At 37.2% G+C, this 20,485-nt stretch overlaps 1 long non-coding RNA gene across 11 annotated transcripts; it reads left to right on the top strand.

The window, feature by feature from the left end:
- The first annotated feature begins 437 nt into the window (after window positions 1–437).
- Window positions 438–20,304, top strand: LOC139354809 (uncharacterized). 11 transcript variants are annotated; one of them, XR_011605662.1, is made up of 7 exons: window positions 438–581; window positions 639–3,197; window positions 3,264–4,056; window positions 11,558–13,382; window positions 19,133–19,600; window positions 19,670–19,807; window positions 20,100–20,304. It is a non-coding gene; the product is annotated as an uncharacterized lncRNA (long non-coding RNA). The 11 variants fall into 11 exon arrangements; XR_011605659.1 differs by having other exon boundaries at window positions 19,658–19,807; XR_011605660.1 differs by having other exon boundaries at window positions 19,116–19,600; window positions 19,658–19,807.
- Window positions 20,305–20,485: the final 181 nt, after the last annotated feature.

Raw genomic sequence — 20,485 nt, 5'->3', positions numbered from 1 at the left:
TATTTGCTAGCCAAAAATAAAGTCATTTTATTTTTTGTATCCATTTTTAAAATTGTCTGTAACTTTTATTTTTTCGACATTTTTAGATTGATTGAGCTAATTCCGATTAACAGTGGTTCACAAAGATATCGGAACTGAGTGCTTCGCGTATATGAACTATTTGAGATCGTTTGGTCCCTCTACATTTTTTGCGGTGTGCTTGGCTTGTTAAAGTGATAAAGTGCTGTATTAAAGATACCTAAAGTACAATATAAGCTAAGTTTTCGTGATGCCAGGCTGCAGAATGAAGAATTTGAAGACTGGAGTCGTAGGGCTTGTACAAATCCACAAAGACCCTATTGCGCGTACTGCAAATCAACAATAAGCGCCAAAATTTATGATGTGCGCCACCAAGCCGGCTTAAAAAAACATGTTGGTGCGATGGGCGCAGTTACTCCAAAAAATAGATTGCCGTTTCTCAGACAGTCGACGAAAACCGTGAACCAGGAAGTCCAGCGAATATTCTCACAGATGAAAATTGTGAAGAGCAAACTACGCAACGCCATGAGCCTAAAAACATTAAAAGCGATTTTGTATATAAGGTTAGTTTAAAATATAGTATATTTAATGGAAACACAAATTGATATAATAAACATCAGAATTTTTAACAGATATGGACTACGCGACACGAAAAATGCTGCGACAATTATGCTCTTCCCTATAAGTATTTAACGCAAATTGCTGGAAAAGAGAAATACTCAGATGTTGATGCCGCTGATGAACTAGATCGAATAATAAGTATAATTAAAGTAATTAAACCTTGTTAATTTTTGTTTTTAATTTTAATTTTTGATTTTTATTTTATATTGAAACCAAGTTTTTTTAAATTTATTTTTGATAAGAAATGAAACGAAGTTCCTTTTTAATTTATTTTTGATAAGAAATGAAACCAAGTTCCTTTTTAATTTATAAGTAATCTTAGATTATTAATCTTAAATACATGGATATATCTGTTAAAAACGAACATTATATTGATTTAGCCATATTTTTTTGACATTTTAAGCTTTTTTTCTGGCACTCTCAGAAAATTTTTGGCCACTTTCGCTTTGGAAAACCTGGCAACACTGCCTAGAGGATAACACATGACTACCAATCTAAGCTGTATGGGGATCGAATCCCGCTGTAGACATTAGATTTCTTTTTCAGGTTTCTTTATTTATTTGTTTGTATTTAAAAAATAAATAAAAAATTTGTATAGTTCTTTTATATCATGATTCAATTGTTAGGTAATGTTTTGAGTTTTTTAAATATTTTTCAGGATGAGTTGTTGTTAAATTTGTTTATACTTTAAGTTTTTTGAGTTTTCTATAGTTTTTGAAAGCTTGCTTAATTATTTTCTTATATTTCCATTTAATATTTTTTTTCTTATATTTTGAAGAGTTTGTTAGATTTGATGTACACTTTAGTGGTTTTTTGTTTTTTTTCACTTTTGCGATTTCATTGTTTTTAATTTTTTAAATGTGATTAATGTGATCATTATTTAAAGCCAAATACATTTGTGAACTGGAATTAAAAAAACATGAAAAATATATTTTTAATTCGAGTAGAAAGTTGTTGTTTTTTTTAAACTTACCATTAGTTTTATTTGTGTGTGATTTGTGAAACTCAATTGACTTTCGCCCATGGTAAGATTTACATTAAGTGTTATTAAAAAATAAGCACATAACAAAAATTTGGGCAGTGGGGCAGTGTAAGCGTCTAAGTCTGGAATGAGTGTACCACTGGCGGGTGCAGTCTTTTTTTCCTTCTTCTGTTCATAGGTCTGGAAAGTGCGATAGGACAGCCAGCAGGACCATTCACAAAGTTGAAGGGATGTGAAAAATACAACAAAACAACAATATATCGACATTTTTTGAATAAAAATAATATCTATATCGTGATATTTCTATCCTCTGATATAACGAATATCAAATTATCAAAAAATATTTTTGATATTTCGTAATAGGGCACACTGATCGGAAATGACGTTCAAAATGACCAAAATGCTTTTCATACCTAAATTCTTTTCTTTTGTGATTTCAAAAAGACAAATAGCTTAAACAGGGTAATACCGAAATTCTTGTGAAAAACGGCTAGGTTATGAACATCCCTGCGTAGAATTATTTGTCAAATATCTAAATGTCTCCGAAAAGGCAAAAAAGTAAATGAATAAATTACAAAACGGATTAAATTTTTTGCAAAGTATTTTAAAGATGGGAATCGCAATTTCTTAAGAACTCGCTTAGTTTAAAAGCCAAAAGAATTAACTTAAATATAACATATCAAAAATACTCGATATATCGAATTTTTGGGTGATAAACATAAAATACTCTCTAGATTGAGGTGGTGTAAGCGAAATTGAAGGATGCTGGTGGCCGCGTCAAAAACGACCCTTCAGTTCTGCAGTAGGGACGCGGTGACATGGCTCAAGGCAAAAAGCTTTTTGTCTTTTTTTTGTGCCTAAAACGCTGTGCCGCTGTTGACGTCAGCAGAGAAGTCGGCGCAGCGTAGAAGACTGCCTACGAAAACGATCGTGCAACAAAGAGAGGCAGATATTCGGAGGTTCCCTCTCTTTGTCTTATAATCTGCCTGCACTCGGCGCTCTCAGAGACAAATTTCGGCCGATCCGTTATTTCGTTTGCGTCTCTTCGTTATGTTCGGCTAGCGACTAATGCTTCGGCGAAAAATTTTCGTTGCGCAGCGACATGCCCTAATCTTTTAGGAGCATTATTGTATAGCGAAAAAAACAACTAATATTGTTTTATAAAAGTAAATTATTTGATTATAGTAAAATTAAGTAAATCGAATTTACTTTTAATATTATGCTTACGTATTATACATTAATATTACAGTATAATTTTTTAGTTAAGTTATAGAAACTGAGTACGTTAAAATTGATTTAAATATTTAAAACATTTTAATATTACCGTTTTTAGAAATTTCGTATTGTATATTTTACTTAAGAAATAAAAATTATACAGTCGGATATTTTTCGCTTTAGAAAGGGTATAGGTGCAGGGGCACGCGCCAACGGCGAAGAAAACAAAAGAAATCAAGTAAAGGGGTGAGAGGAAGACTTGGTTCATTCTGTTTGAGTTATTGAAAAGGAAGCAAGCCATTTAAGTTGTGCGCAGCAGATTTACTTTTTTCGTTTTTTAAAGTGAAAATAATAAAGTCAGGTAGGTGTTACATTAAGTTTAAGATGTTGTGCATTGATCTTAGTTTAAAGTACGTAAATTTTGAAGGTATTCAATGGGTTTTGCGCCAATAAAAATCCTGCAAAGGGTGAAACACAGCTCTAAAAGGTAAATACATATGTAAATAAACAAATAAAACGCATTTTTTAAACATATGTATGCCTAAACATTTTTTCCGGAGCGTTGGCCAAGGATTTGGAGGACCCGGACAAAGGATTAAGGAAGGCGATGACCAATGTAAAAAGAAAATTAACGTAACATAAAACTAGGCTTACTAACAATAATTGTGCTTTAACAGAAAACCTAAATAACACTATTTAATTAAAATAAATTGAAAAGTAAATAAAAATGTATGTATTTTAAATTCTTTTTCATAAGTAAAAAATCATTGAAAAATTCTAATTTTCACAAGTGATTTCACTTGGGACGTGTCATCGGCACGTGACAGGCCATACGAAAAATGAGTATAAGGAACAAGTGAAATCCCGTGGGACTTCGAAAAATTTTCATTTGAACTTGTTCACTTGTGAAAGAGGACATGTCCCACGGGATTCACAAGGTAATTCACAAGTGAAACTTTTTTTTTTGACCTTCAGTTCATAACGGAAAGCTCTCATGGGTGCGTTTTTTAAAGTGTGGGGGAGAGTAGAAAAGAGAACGACACAAGAGCGGAAGGGACGCTAGCAGTGGCAGCAGGCATTCGTAATTGAATAGCCAAACTGTAAAGATCCTGCCACGCGCCAGAAAACGTTTCTTTTTGGAGCAGTACGAAGAGCAGCCTGAAGTGGAGGACAATTATAGTGAATCCGCGACAAATACGATTCAGTGTAAGACCAAACAGGTAAATGATAAAGTACAGATTTGTAAGGACCGATAGAATTACGCGCCTACTTTCGAAAACTCTACTTAGTTTACAAATTAAGTATTGTTATTTGGTTTATTTAATAGTCCGAATTGAAGATGGCATGTAGATGGGTATTGTTAAGAAGAACAAAATCTCGTTTAAATTTAAAATAAATGGAAACATGGGCGCTAGACGGTTTTTTTGCTATGGGCGATTGTGGGCGTTAGAGTGGGCGTGACACCCTGCTGAAACAAACTGCTTAGGAACACCAAGAATCTACATTCCAAGTCCCAACATTTTCCTAAATCTCAGCGTTCATACGGACAGACAGACAGACGGATAGACGGACTTGGCTAGATCGCCTCGGCTAGTGATCCTGATCAAGAATATATATACTTTATGGGGTCGGAAACGCTAATTCTACGTGTTACATACTTTCCGACGAATATAGTATACTCTACTAGTATCGGATATAATAAAACTAATGAGAATCAAAACTAAATAACCTAAGCCAGGATATAAATAAGTAAAGGCTCACTTGTCGTGGCGTGAACTCGAACCAGCTACTTTTGTACAACAGTTTAGTGACCGCATCTAACAGCTAGACCGCCATCAAAAAGTATAAAAATATTTAAAGTAGGTGTTTGCTTTCTACAATTAAGTGCAGAGTTACCATTATTTCAAGAACATCTCAAGAAAAACATCCAAATTTTTCACGGGCGATTTTCTTAACATTAGGGTGAATTTTATTCTGAGTGTATGAAGGTCGTGAGTCTTATTTTTGTTGCATGTAGTATAAATGTCGGAAGGAGCCAGATCGGACAACTATATCGTATAGCTCCCATAGAAATGATCAAAAAATTAATTTTTGAAAGCATGTTGTTTTTTTACATATTAACTTCTAATCCGGGGAATGTTATTTTTTAATATTTCAGAGTTTCGAAGAAAATTTGAATCAAATCGGACGACTTAATCAAATAGGAACGATCAGAGCTTTAATGTCAAATTAATACATAGACCGTTATATTTCGTTTTCGGCCAACATACACAGTAGTACATTAAAATGGAACATTCTCTTCAAATTGTTGTAATTAGTTTTTAGTTTTCTAAAAATAGGATAGCCCTCTGTGCATAGAATGCTCCCACGGGAACGACCTGCAAGGGTATAGAAACTTCGGCATGCCGAAGTTAGCTTTCTTTCTTGTTTCACATATGTATGTACATACACTCTTCTGAGTAAGTAAGTACACTATGCCTTTCGAATTCACAAACAGTTTTGTTGGTGAACATGCGGCAACGACCCAACTATAAAAATGATTTATACTCTTTTCAGCAAATCGGAATCCAAATTCCACTCAATGCCTGGCCACGCCCACTGTGCTCATCATCTTCTCTGGTAGAGAAGGGGCAGCAGCCAAAAGGGAAGTGGCAGGCGGATACCCACGACCCGACAAAGTCGTGCACGATTCGCCCCCATCAACTCCAACCCCCATTCCGTGCATGTGCATTATGGGCAAAACCGTTGCACGTCCTCGATGACGTCAAAAGCCATTGCACGGCCGCCACACGAACTTTTCTTCGGAATCTGCCGCTGCAGACTGCCCGCTACGCTCTTGCTCTTTTTGCAAGTTGCCAGACCTTCTGGGGTAGGGCTTGTGGTTTTTGTTATGCTGGTCGTTGTCGAAAAGGGATGAAGTTCGAATTTATTGCACCGTCTGAACCCCTTTCCAAATCCGTGAGCAGCGCAGGAAATGCGTGCAGAGCCGCTTTCCTCGCCGTCTAAAGTATTGTGCTCTTTCTCTGGATTATTTTAATTCTGCGTCTTCGTTGTTTATTTACACACCATTATTTTAGCTATTTTTATACCCGTTACTCGTAGAGTAAAAGGGTATACTAGATTCGTCGGAAAGTATGTAACAGGCAGAAGGAAGCGTTTCCGACCCCATGAAGTATATATATTCTTGATCAGGATAACTAGCCGAGTCGATCTTCCCATGTACGTCTGTCCGTCTGTCTGTCCGTCCGGATGAACGCTGAGATCTCGGAAACTATGGGAGCTAGGCTATTGAGATTTGGCGTGCAGATTCCTGAGCTTCTTACGCAGCGCAAGTTTGTTTCAGCAGAGTGCCACGCCCACTCTAACGCCCACAAGCCGCGAAAACCTGTGACGCCCACAATTTTCATGCTAGATAACAAATTTTAACTGAAATGTATTGTTCTCATCAATACCTATCGATTGACCTAAAAAAAAATTAGCCACGCCCACTTTAACGCCCACAAACCGCGAAAACCTGTGACGACCACAATTTTCATGTTAGATAAAAAATTTTAACTGAAATGTATTGGTCTCGTCAATACTTATCGATTGGTCCAAGAAAAAATTTGCCACGCCCACTCTAACACCCATAACGCTTAAATCTGTATACCGCAGGCAGGTGGCGCATTTTAGTCTCGCTTTGCTACTTGCATGTCTCTATTTAGCTTAGTAACGGGTATCTGATAGTCGAGGTACTCGACTATAGCGTTCTTCCTTGTTTTGGACTGTTATCCTCGTTACAAGAGATATCGCAGGTCAATACTCCCAGGCCAATACACCAAAATGTATTGTACCTACAGTGTACAATGTACATATACATATATGTAGATCAGCGGCACGAACGAAATACAGTGACATTTTGTCTTTCATTTTTGCAAGAAATGTTTACGGCTCAGCTTATTGATAAGTATTCGCCGATCACTGTTCCACACTATGTGACGGCAGAGGCCGAGCAGAGCTGTTCCCCACGCCCGTTCAAGGGAAGCTGCCGACTCCGCTGATGTACAACATATGTACATACATAACAAGAAAGAAAGCTAACTTCGGCACGCCGAAGTTTCTATATCCTTGCATGTAGTGCCAGTTTGAGCATTGTATGTACAGAGCTTTCCGAGTTTTAGAAAACTAAATTAATTATAACCATTTAAAAATAATGTTCCATTTCAATTTACTACCGTGTATGGTTACCAAAAACGAATTTAAATTTTAATCGAATTCTGAAATATCAAAAGAATGATATTCCCAAGAGTGGAAGTTAAAATGTAAAAAAAACAGCAAAGCTAAAATTTTTAAAAATGTAAAAAAAAATTTGCTTGTTCATTCCTTTGGGAGCTATAGGATTTAGTGGTCCGATACGGCTCGTTCCGACTTATATACTATCTGTTGAAAGTTTCATCTCGATAGCTTCAAAACTAAGAGACTAGTTTGCGCAGAATCGGACAGACAGACATGGCTAGATCGACTCGTCTAATGATGCTGATCAATAACATACATATATACTTTAATGGGTCGGAAACGCCTCCTTCACTGCGATGCAAACTTTGACAGCGTTGCAACTTTTGACTGAAATTATTGTACCCTCTGCAAGGGTATAAACACATATGTTTTGCGTATGTGATGAAACATATTGTGCCTGAGGATGGCGGACAAGAAAAAATATAATTGAAATCTTGGAACAATGTTAAGGTCCATATTCTCGAGTGCAGAATAACACTTGTCGGACAGATATAGTACCTGCTAAGGTTTTCTCGAGCGTCAATGTGAAAGCTAGCTTGGACAGGAACTCAGGCTTCCTGCTAAGAATTTTTCGGCTTGATTTAATAACAGCTGATTTCTGAAAGCCTAATAAGGTGTTGTTTTCTAAAATCTGTTGCAATAATCAAAGCAAGTCCTGTATTGGCGCTATGCAGCTGAATATTGTGAGTGAAACATCACTCTGTCATTGTTTCTCGTTTTGAAAATGAAAGGAGTCGAGAAATCTGATTTGCTTTTACGACATGTTTAATTGCACTCAAAGAAAAAAACCACGACAATCTCCCTTGTTCTTGTTCTTGTTGGATCTCCCATTTGTCAATTTATTTTCCTCTCCTTTACCTTAACACGTGGATTATGATGTAAACACACTTTTAGTTTCAATTTGAAACCGAAATATTAACTGAAATTAATCTATAAGTTACAAAATGTAAATATAACAAGGAAAAACGCTATAGTCGAGTACCTCGAGTATGAGATACCCGTCACTCAGCTGAAGGGACCAAAGGGAAATGGAGGTATGCAAGCGAGATTGAAATGCGCCACCTACCCGCGATCTGAATATATGGTTATATGGGCGGTAGACAGACTTAGGCGTTATGAGCGCCACAGGCTTAGGCACTTTGTGGGCGTGGATCAATCGATAGGTAAAGACGAGACTAATACATTTCAACTAAAATTTTATATCTAGCATGAAAATTGTGGGCGCCACAGATTTGGGCGATTTTTGGCGTTAGAGTTCGTACAAGGCTACGAAATGTAAATCTGTAATCCCAACTCCCTATCTTTTATATATATCTTTTATAGTTTCCGAGAAGTTTGTGGGCGTTAAAGTGGGCGTGGCAAACTATTTGAATCAATCGATAGGTATTGATGAGACCAATACATTTCAGTTAAAATTGTTATTCTAGCATAAAAACTGTAGGAGCCACAGTTTTGGGCGTTTTGTGGGCGTTAGAGTGGGCGTGGCACATTGTTGAAACAAACTTCCGCAGCGCAAGAAGCTCAGGAATCTGCATGTCAAATCCCAATAGCCTAGCTCCTATAGTTTCTGAGATATCAGCGTTCATACGGACAGACGGAAAGATGGCTAGTGATCCTGATCAAGAATATATATACTTCATGGAGTCGGAAACGTCTCCTTCACTGCGTTGCAAACTTCTGACTGAAATCATAATACTCTCTGCAAGGGTATACAAATATTAGTTTACCTCAGTAGTTTTTTTAGTTTAATGTAGTTTAATTCAACAGTTTGAATTATTATACCCGTTACTCGTAGAGTAAAAGGGTATACTAGATTCGTCCGAAAGTATGTAACAGGCAAAAGGAAGCGTTTCCGACCCCATAAAGTATATATATTCTTGATCAGGATCACTAGCCGAGTCGATCTAGCCATGTCCGTCTGTCCGTCTGTCCGTCTGTCCGGATGAACGCTGAGATCTCGGAAACTATGGGAACTAGGCTCCCAGCTATAGGATTTAGTGGTCCGATACGGCTCGTTCCGACTTATATACTATCTGCAATAGAAATACGACTTTTGTTGAAAGTTTCATCTCGATAGCTTTAAAACTAAGAGACTAGTTTGCGCAGAATCGGACAGACAGACATGGCTAGATCGACTCGTCTAATGATGCTGATCAATAACATACATATATACTTTAATGGGTCGGAAACGCCTCCTTCACTGCGATGCAAACTTTGACAGCGTTGCAACTTTTGACTGAAATTATTGTACCCTCTGCAAGGGTATAAACACATATGTTTTGCGTATGTGATGAAACATATTGTGCCTGAGGATGGCGGACAAGAAAAAATATAATTGAAATCTTGGAACAATGTTAAGGTCCATATTCTCGAGTGCAGAATAACACTTGTCGGACAGATATAGTACCTGCTAAGGTTTTCTCGAGCGTCAATGTGAAAGCTAGCTTGGACAGGAACTCAGGCTTCCTGCTAAGAATTTTTCGGCTTGATTTAATAACAGCTGATTTCTGAAAGCCTAATAAGGTGTTGTTTTCTAAAATCTGTTGCAATAATCAAAGCAAGTCCTGTATTGGCGCTATGCAGCTGAATATTGTGAGTAAAACATCACTCTGTCATTGTTTCTCGTTTTGAAAATGAAAGGAGTCGAGAAATCTGATTTGCTTTTACGACATGTTTAATTGCACTCAAAGAAAAAAACCACGACAATCTCCCTTGTTCTTGTTCTTGTTGGATCTCCCATTTGTCAATTTATTTTCCTCTCCTTTACCTTAACACGTGGATTATGATGTAAACACACTTTTAGTTTCAATTTGAAACCGAAATAATAACTGAAATTAATCTATAAGTTACAAAATGTAAATATAACAAGGAAAAACGCTATAGTCGAGTACCTCGAGTATGAGATACCCGTCACTCAGCTGAAGGGACCAAAGGGAAATGGAGGTATGCAAGCGAGATTGAAATGCGCCACCTACCCGCGATCTGAATATATGGTTATATGGGCGGTAGACAGACTTAGGCGTTATGAGCGCCACAGGCTTAGGCACTTTGTGGGCGTGGATCAATCGATAGGTAAAGACGAGACTAATACATTTCAACTAAAATTTTATATCTAGCATGAAAATTGTGGGCGCCACAGATTTGGGCGATTTTTGGCGTTAGAGTTCGTACAAGGCTACGAAATGTAAATCTGTAATCCCAACTCCCTATCTTTTATATATATCTTTTATAGTTTCCGAGAAGTTTGTGGGCGTTAAAGTGGGCGTGGCAAACTATTTGAATCAATCGATAGGTATTGATGAGACCAATACATTTCAGTTAAAATTGTTATTCTAGCATAAAAACTGTAGGAGCCACAGTTTTGGGCGTTTTGTGGGCGTTAGAGTGGGCGTGGCACATTGTTGAAACAAACTTCCGCAGCGCAAGAAGCTCAGGAATCTGCATGTCAAATCCCAATAGCCTAGCTCCTATAGTTTCTGAGATATCAGCGTTCATACGGACAGACGGAAAGATGGCTAGTGATCCTGATCAAGAATATATATACTTCATGGAGTCGGAAACGTCTCCTTCACTGCGTTGCAAACTTCTGACTGAAATCATAATACTCTCTGCAAGGGTATACAAATATTAGTTTACCTCAGTAGTTTTTTTAGTTTAATGTAGTTTAATTCAACAGTTTGAATTATTATACCCGTTACTCGTAGAGTAAAAGGGTATACTAGATTCGTCGGAAAGTATGTAACAGGCAAAAGGAAGCGTTTCCGACCCCATAAAGTATATATATTCTTGATCAGGATCACTAGCCGAGTCGATCTAGCCATGTCCGTCTGTCCGTCTGTCCGTCTGTCCGGATGAACGCTGAGATCTCGGAAACTATGGGAGCTAGGCTATTGAGATTTGGCGTGCAGATTCCTGAGCTTCCTACGCAGCGCAAGTTTGTTTCAGTAGACTGCCACGCCCACTCTAACGCCCACAAACCGCCCAAAACTGTGGCTCCTACAGTTTTGATGCTAGATAGAAAATTTTAACTGAAATGTAATGTTCTCATCAATACCTATCGATTGACCCAAAAAAAAGTTTGCCACGCCCACTTTAACGCCCACAAACAGCAAAACCCTGTGACGCCCACAATTTTTATGCTAGATAAAAAATTTTAACTGAAATGTATTGGTCTCGTCAATACCTATCGATTGATCCAAAAAAAATTTGCCACGCCCACTCTAACGCCCATAACGCTTAAATCTGTATACCGCCGGTAGGTGGCGCATTTTAATCTCGCTTTGCTGCTTGCATATCTCCATTTAGCTGAGTAACGGGTATCTGATAGTCGAGGTACTCGACTATAGCGTTCTCCCTTGTTTTTTCTTTAAATTCATATTTTTACCCGTTTGTATAATAGGTTTATAGTACTTATTTATGATTTGGATTCCTTATCTTTGTACGCAGTGCAAGTTTGTTACGCGAACTTCACCCTGAAGACCACAAACCGTCAAAAAGTTTATGAGCTAGAAAAAAATTTTAACTGTAATGTATTGTTCTCGTCAATACCTATCGACTGACCTAAAAAAGATTGCAAAGCCTACTCCAACGCCCACAAAACGTCAACAAACTTCAAGAAATCGTCCATATGAATTCTGATATCTCGGGAACTATCAAAGATAGAGAGTTGGGATTTCATTTTTAGATTCCTTAGCTTTGTGCGCAGCGCAAGTTGGACTTACTTTGCAGTGACTGGCAACTCCTGGCTGCATCACATCCACACTCTTTGTAAACAAATCTGACGTTCAGAGAATTCCGACGGATACGTCATCCAGCGAGCGGCAGCATAGGCGATAAAAATGGAAAGCTACGAGCCCATGGAGAATTTAATTCAAAACCAACGGTCACCGGAATGTCGGCATTTTTTACGTGTGCTAAGATATCATAACAAACATTATATTGAGTAAGTAAAACTCTGCTGCGTGCGTTGCTGTCGCAGTCGGCGTCGGCAACGCCGCCGCCGCCGCAGAAGCATCAACAACAATTGCGAATAATATAATACAAAAACTGCGAAGGCGGACCACCTTTAAAGAGTTCCTTGTGTAGTGTGTGTGCTTGAAACAGCTGCGTCAAATGCCGGTTCACGCATACACATACAGCAACTTTCATTCTGCGCCGACTGCGCAGTCGACGCTGCTCCCTCTGCCTCTGCGAGCTTTGTTCTCGTCGAATTTTTCAGTTCTCGTATTGTATTATTTGACGAGCTGACAACGCGGATGGACGTTCTCCGGGAACTTGGACCTCGAGTAGTTTTAGAAACTTAAATTTCAAGGAACACAATCGCTCTACCGAATTATCTTGATTGCCTTACGAAGACAAGTTTTTGAGCGGCTTAGGCTTAAAAATAATGATATTTTTGTATTTTCAAACGCAAGTGATATTTTAAAATCAATTATTTTATGTTGTGTGCACGTAACATCTAACGAAATTAAACAAGTTTTTGGAGAGTTGACAAAAGTAAAACCATGTAGGAAGTGCAAAGCATCAAATGGTTTAAGTGAAGCTGAATATCAAATCGTTCCTACGTTATAGGTACATATTTTACCACACATATGTATATACATAACAACCTAGGTCAATATTGCTTAAAGTGCCGTGTAAATGTACGCAGAGATAAAAACAACTATTGCTAGTTGCCCAGTAGATAATAAACAGCAATTACACGCACACACTCGCACATTGGTACCCACACTCGTGACTAGAAACATACATATTTATATACATATGTACATACATTCGCGGAAATCAAAAACAACGCTCAGCTTCAGAGAGGCAAAAGAAAAGCACGATTCTAAACTTGAATCTATTAAATTTATAATATCAAAGCGCGAAGGTTGTAAGCGAGTGGCTCGGCACTGCCAAAAACGAAAACGAAAACCGACTGCCCCCGAGTGCTTGACATCAAGATCGCATGCCTAGAGCTTTTCAGCAGCGCCAGCAATAACAATAACAACAACGAAACGGAAAATAAAAACAAAAGTGTTCCTCTTCTAACGGTCCCCGTGTATTTTGTAATTAAACATCGTCAAGTGAGAGAGAGAACTCTCGCAGCAATTGCGGGTACGGGAACAGGTCTAGTTGTCGAACGCGACGCAGTGAAAAAGTTTTGGCGGAAAACAATTGTCTATGGTAGATTTGCGTGCTCGGTCGCTACTTACAAAAGTCGGCGAAACTGCCACAGATATATATAAAAATAAATAACTTTTTACGGATTTTTCCCATCAATTATATGGTAAGTTGTTGTAAAATTTATGCAAATACTCACTTTTTATAACCGTTACTCGTAGAGTAAAAGGGTATACTAGATTCGTCGGAAAGTATGTAACAGGCAGATGAAAGCGTTTCCGACCCCATAAAGTATACATATATATTCTTGATCAGGATCAGTAGCCGAGTCGATCTAGCCATGTCCGTCTGTCCGTCCGTTGAGATCTCGGAAACTATAAGAGCTAGGCTATTGAGACTTGGCATGCAGATTCCTGAGCTTCTTACGCAGCGCAAGTTTGTTTCAGCAATGTACCACGCCCACTCTACCGCCCACAAACCGCCCAAAACTGTGGCTTCTGCAGTATAAAGAATAAACATTTTAACTGAAATCATCATAAATTCCTATCTATTGACCTAAAAACCACGCCCACAAATCGCCCACAAACCTAAAAAAATCGTAAAAATTAACGTTGATATCTTGGAAACTATCAAAGATAGAGAATTAGGATCTCATATTTAGATTCCGTAGCCTTGTACGCAGCGCAAGTTTGTTACGTGAATATGCAACGCCCACTCTAACGCCCACAATCCGCCCAAACCTGTGACGCCCACAGTTTTCATGCTAGATAAAAAATTTTAACTGAAATGTTTTGGTCCCGTCAGTACCTATCGATTGATCCACGCCCACTGTAAGGCCCATAACGCTTAAATCTGTCTACCGCCGGCAGGTGGCGCATTTCAATAGCGTTCTTCCTTGTTTTTTTATTATAAACAAACTATTTAACTAAATAGTAATATGATTATTAAAATGTTACTACACTCATAAAATTATTTTTAGAAACACTAGAAAAATCGCCCTAAAATTGAAATCGCCCTAACATTTAGAAAAATCGGCGTAAGTTAAGGAAAAATCGCCATAAAATATATATTTAAGCGATAATTTTTCTAAAAAGCCAATTTTGTTATATTTTTTAAGGCGAATTTTTTTGAGCATATGCTTTTAATATTTTCTCGTAGTTAGGGCAAAATGGGAATATTTTGTAGAACAAAAAGTCATTCAAAATCGCCCTTGAAACTAGAAAATTGACCTTCAAATTTGAAAATCCGTGGCCTGGCGGTCTAATGGGTTGACCTTTCAAAATATCTAAATGGTGTGAGTTCAAGCCCACAAAGAGTCAACATTTTTCTTTTTTTTTTTGCAAGTTCTTAGAATTTTATTGTTAAACAATTTTGTGTGCAAAAGCAAACAAAAATTTTAAAACACTTTAAAATAATTATTTAAAAACAAGGAAGAACGCTATAGTCGAGTACCTCGACTATCAGATACCCGTTACTCAACTAAATAGAGATATGCAAGTAGCAAAGCGAGATTAAAATGCGCCACCTACCGGCGGTATACAGATTTAAGCGTTATGGGCGTTAGAGTGGGCGTGGCAAATTTTTTTTTTGGACCAACCGATAGGTATTGACGAGACCAATACATTTCAGTTAAAATTTTTTATCTAGCATAAAAATTGTGGGCGTCACAGGTTTTCGCGGATTGTGGGCGTGGCATATTCGCGTAACAAACTTGCGCTACGGAATCTAAATCTGAAATCCCAATTCTCTATCTTTGATAGTTTCCGAGATATCCACGTTCATATTTACGATTTTTTGAAGTTTGTGGGCGGTTTGTTTGGGCGTCGCCTAGCGCGATGTGTCTGTGGTGTAGCGGAAGTGCTCTTGACTGCGATCCCAGCGGTCGTGAGTTCGATTCTAGCAGCATCCACAAATATTTTTCTTAAAAAGCAAGTTGTTTGATATTTATGTTTCTTTCCCTGATTCTCTTTAATGACTACTTTCAGTTTTTACGATTTCTAATTAGAGTATACCAACATTTAAGCGTTGAGCGGCCGAATAATAACCTTGCCTTGCCCACTTTCACCCTCTAAAATTATTAAAAAAAAGGCACTAAGTCAAATAATCCTAAAAAAAATTCCAGGAAAAGTACCCCGCAGAAAATGTTTGCCGACAACCAACAAACATGTCCAAACACTGTTTTCTTATTAAAATTTGTTTACATTTTAGGGCACTTGCTTTGTTTTTAAGGCGCTTTACCTTTGAAACAAAAAATCAAAATACATTTAAAAAAAATTTTGTTTTATTTGAGGCAATTTACCATTAAAATAAGAAAGTCAACATAAGTAAGTTAGGAAAAATTATTTTTTGTTTTAATCTCAGTCCACAGGAAATTGTAGACTAACGGCACAAAAACAAAAATACCTATAATAAAGAAAAACCAAAATGGTATGGTATTTTGGTATCGTTATCGCGAGTATTGGCAAGGTGATTTTATTCGTCTTTCTTTTTGGGTCGCGCTAGCATGACTTGTCGTAGATGCGTTCCACCTGCTGGCACTTATTGGAGTTTTCGACCGACGCCTTACCACAGTTCGATATTAAAATGTACGCATCTCCGCTGGATTTCTTTCCGATTATATGAAAGGCCCTGAATTTTGGACCGTCGCGGAAATAAAATTGAGTGATGACTTTCTACACGCATTTTAATTGGAATGGAATCTAACTTACCTACAGTATTTAAAAAGCCTCGGATATTTTTTCACCTAAACAGAAATACTTTAACTGATTTTACTACTACTGCATTTTAAAATTTTTTTCTTAACTTAAAAAAAATATTTCTAAAATTAAGAAAAATCTCCCTAAAAATAGGAAAAAACGACATGGGAAATATTTTGTAGGGTTAATTATTCTAAAATGCCAAATTGTTCTATTATTTAGAACAAAAAATCGTCTGAAACCACATTTTATATTTGAAAATCGGTGGTCTAGCAGTCTAGTGCGTTGAACTTTCAAAATCACATACAGTTGCGACATAAAATGGCACTTTTTTGCAATATTTCCAATCGTAATAAGTAGGGTTACATATGTAGTAACTAAAAAAAAGGTGGTTACGTCCACAATGCAAACGATTTTGCCACTAAGAAACATTTATAAAAAAAGTAGCAAAATTATGCGGCAACAAAAATAGCACTATTAACGGTTTTCGGTTTAAAACTTCATTTGTTCAAATTTTTTTGCTGTTTTTCGATTTGTTTTATTAAGAATAAATACTACTAAGTGAATTGGTAAAATAACGAATGAAGTAGTGTCAGTAGTAGGGTCATTAAGCGCACTGTATTGAGAAAATAGAAGGACATTCAAAAAGAGAATTTATAAAGGCAATGCAAAAGATAACTCGCGCTGCGTATAAGGCTACGGAATCTAAATCTGAAATCCCAATTCTCTATCTTTGATAGTTTCCGAGATATCCACGTTCATACTTACGATTTTTTGAAGTTTGTGGGCGGTTTATGGGCGTTAGGGTGGGCGTGGCAAACTTTTTTTGGGTCAATCGATAGGTATTGATGAGAACATTACATTTCAGTTAAAATTTTTATTTTATCATTAAAACTGTAGGAGCCACAGTTTTGGGCGGTTCAGGAATCTGCACGCCAAATCTCAATAGCCTAGCTCCCATAGTTTCCGAGATCTCAGCGTTCATCCGGACAGACAGACGGACATGGCTAGATCGACTCGGCTAGTGATCCTGATCAAGAATATATATACTTTATGGGGTCGGAAACGCTTCCTTCTGCCTGTTACATACTTTCCGACGAATCTAGTATACCCTATTACTCTACGAGTAACGGGCATAAAAATAAATGGAATGTTCAACGAATGTTTTTATTGATGTAAATTAGTTGTATGTTGCTTCCTTTTTTTCCCACGGATGCTTCGCCATCTTTCCAGCGCGGTTCCAGCGTGGTTCCCCAATGGAGAGCTCGGCGAAGATCGTTCTGGGGGTTGTGCTAAAAAGATAATTCTATTTGTACTGAACTTTGCGAGGACACGTCTGGTAGGTCCATGTAGAGAGCGAAATCCCACTGGGATCCTCCAGTGCATCTACTCCATCAGGATTTGCCCTGTTGTGGTATTGCTTCCTCCCGGTGAAGTCCCACAATAATGGCCAACACCTTGGATTAGGTGTCCTTTTTCATCTGCACTGACCTTCTGCAGGCGTTTTTGGTGTTTTCCTTCAATTTTTAATTTTTAGTTTCCACACCGCTTTTGCACGAACACCGCCAAAGATTACATTTCTTATTCTTTGGGTTGCGGCTAAAGGCGTTCATCGAAATTCACTCGCTAAATCAGGTATTTCCTCATCTGAGTACCGCGATGAAAAAAAACCCGACGAAAAACTATAGCCGCGTAATTGCCTCTCGCTCACTCCTATGGTTAGCTGGCGATTTTCGTCGATGTGAGTACTAGGTTTTATGTATAAAACTCGATTTCTTTTGCATGGCCACCACGGACACATTTTTTGACGATTTTCAAGCATAAATCGGCTGTTACTGCACCAATCGCGGCTTCAGTTCTTACGTCAATTTGTATAAAAAATGTAGGCCAAGATCTTTTCTCAAAATTCGTCACAGAGATTCGTCAACGCTTGAGAAAGACGTGTGAGAGACTAAAGTTGAGGTCACTGACTCCGAATTTCGGTAGTACATTTTAATAATTTCGACTCGTAAGGTGAATTTGTTTGTAAAATGAAAAATCTTTTTTATATAAATCAATTTCACCCGCTGTAAAGTAATCCCCTCCCGATAAAATACACTTATGCCAACGATTTTTCCAATCCTCGAAACATGCCAAATAGTCACTTTCCAGTATAGCCATCAGCGCTTTTTCGATTCTTTTTTACCTCCTCAATCGCGTACCCCGGAGTGGTCTTTTGGTCTTTTGGGCATAACCAGAAGCCACACGAAACCAAATCAGTCAAATACTGTGGTTGCGGAACGATATGTGTCGAATTTATGGTGAAACAGTCACGAAGAACGAGAGAAATTTGAGTTATGCAAAAACTAAACATTGTTGTTGTTGCCCGTAATTCTGATCCTTTAGACGACTTGCTTCACGCAAACGACGCATGACGCTCAAGTAATATTCCTTATTAAATGTTTGGCCGGATGGAAGGAATTTATAGTGACCCACACTACAAAAATCGAATAACAAACAAATTCACCTTACTTGCTGCCAACAGTAGTATATCTTTTCTTGATGAAATGGCAATCCATACTAATGAAAAATGGACACCATTAGCCAAGTCGAACGAGCCATTTCCATGTTGAAATCGGATCAGTCATTAAAAAGTTATAACCAAATAAGAATCAATATATGGCAATTTAATAGAGATTGCACACCACACGCAGCAAATAAGCTGTTTTTACTAATACGCCACCAAGCCGCTAGGGGCGCTATAGGCATGTTGGCACTGTAGGTCAAGTGACGCTATGGAAGAAGAAGATATGTGCTGCTATAAGCATAACACCATCCCTCTCTCATTGTCTTAAGCTGAGTAACGGGTATCTAATAGTCGAGGCCATCGACAATAACTATTTCTCTTCTTTTAATACCCGTTACTTGTAGAGTAAGGGCAAAGAAAATGAATACAAAGGAGGAACATGTCATACAAAAAATTCTGTCGTATGGAGGGCTCTAGCATTGATTGCTTGATTCTAGTTGGAATCTAGTCGGCCGTGGGCCTGCTTGCCATTTTGCCTAGAGACAGTGCTGCCGGGTTAGCCACTAAATGACTATTTCTGGAAAAATATTTGCATTTTTTGTATTTGCTAGCCAAAAACAAAGTCATTTTATTTTTTGTATCCAATTTTAAAATTGTCTGTAACTTTTATTTTTTCGACATTTTTGGATTGATTGAGCTAATTCCGATTAACAGTGGTTCACAAAGATATCGGAACTGAGTGCTTCGCATATGTGAACTATTTGAGATCGTTTGGTCCCTCTACATTTTTTGCGGTGTGCTTGGCTTGTTAAAATGATTAAGTGCTGTGTTAAAGATACCTAAAGTACAATATAAGCAAAGTTTTCGTGATGGCTGGCTGCAGGATGAAGAATTTAAAGACTGGAGTCGTAGGGCTTGTACAAATCCACAAAGAGCCTATTGCGCGTACTGCAAATCAACAATAAGCGCCAAAATTTATGATGTGCTCCACCAAGCCGGCTTAAAAAAACATGTTGGTGCGATGGGCGGAGTTACTCCAAAAAATAGATTGCCGTTTCTCAGACAGTCGACGAAAACCGTGAACCAGGAAGTCCAGCGAATATTCTCACAGATGAAAATTGTGAAGAGCAAACTACGCAACGCCATGAGCCTAAAAACATTAAAAGCGATTTTGTATATAAGGTTAGTTTAAAATATAATATATTTAATGGAAACACAAATTGATATAATAAACATCAGAATTTTTAACAGATATGGACTACGCGACACGAAAAATGCTGCGAAAATTATGCTCTTCCCTATAAGTATTTAACGCAAATTGCTGGAAAAGAGAAATACTCAGATGTTGATGCCGCTGATGAACTAGATCGAATAATAAGTATAATTAAAGTAATTAAACCTTGTTAACATTTATTTTTAATTTTAATTTTTGATTTTTATTTTATATTGAAACCAAGTTTTTTTTAAATTTATTTTTGATAAGAAATTAAACGAAGTTCCTTTTTAATTTATTTTTGATAAGAAATGAAACCAAGTTCCTTTTTAATTTATTTTTTATTAACTTATAAATTTGTTCCTTTTTAAATATAAGTAATCTTAGATTATTATTCTCAAATACATGGATATATCTGTTAAAAACGAACATTATATTGATTTATCCATTTTTTTTTGCCATTTTTAGCTTTTTTTTCTGGCCACTTTCAGAAAGTTTTTGGCCACTTTCGCTTTGGAAAATCTGGCAACACTGCCTAGAGGATAACACATGACTGCCAATCTAAGCTGTATGGGGATCGAATCCCGCTGTAGACATTAGATTTCTTTTTCAGGTTTCTTTATTTATTTGTTTGTATTTAAAAAATAAATCAAAAATTTGTATACTTCTTTTATATCATGATTCAATTGTTAGGTAATGTTTTGAGTTTTTAAAATATTTTTCAGGATGAGTTGTTGTTAAATTTGTTTATACTTTAAGTTTTTTGAGTTTTCTATAGTTTTTGAAGTCTTGCTTAATTATTTTCTTGTATTTCCATTTAATATTTTATTTTTCTTATATTTTGAAGAGTTTGT

Source organism: Drosophila suzukii, unplaced genomic scaffold, assembly GCF_043229965.1.
Source record: "Drosophila suzukii unplaced genomic scaffold, CBGP_Dsuzu_IsoJpt1.0 scf_24, whole genome shotgun sequence".
Taxonomy (NCBI): domain Eukaryota; kingdom Metazoa; phylum Arthropoda; class Insecta; order Diptera; family Drosophilidae; genus Drosophila; species Drosophila suzukii.
This window is presented reverse-complemented; position numbering and strand designations above follow the sequence as displayed.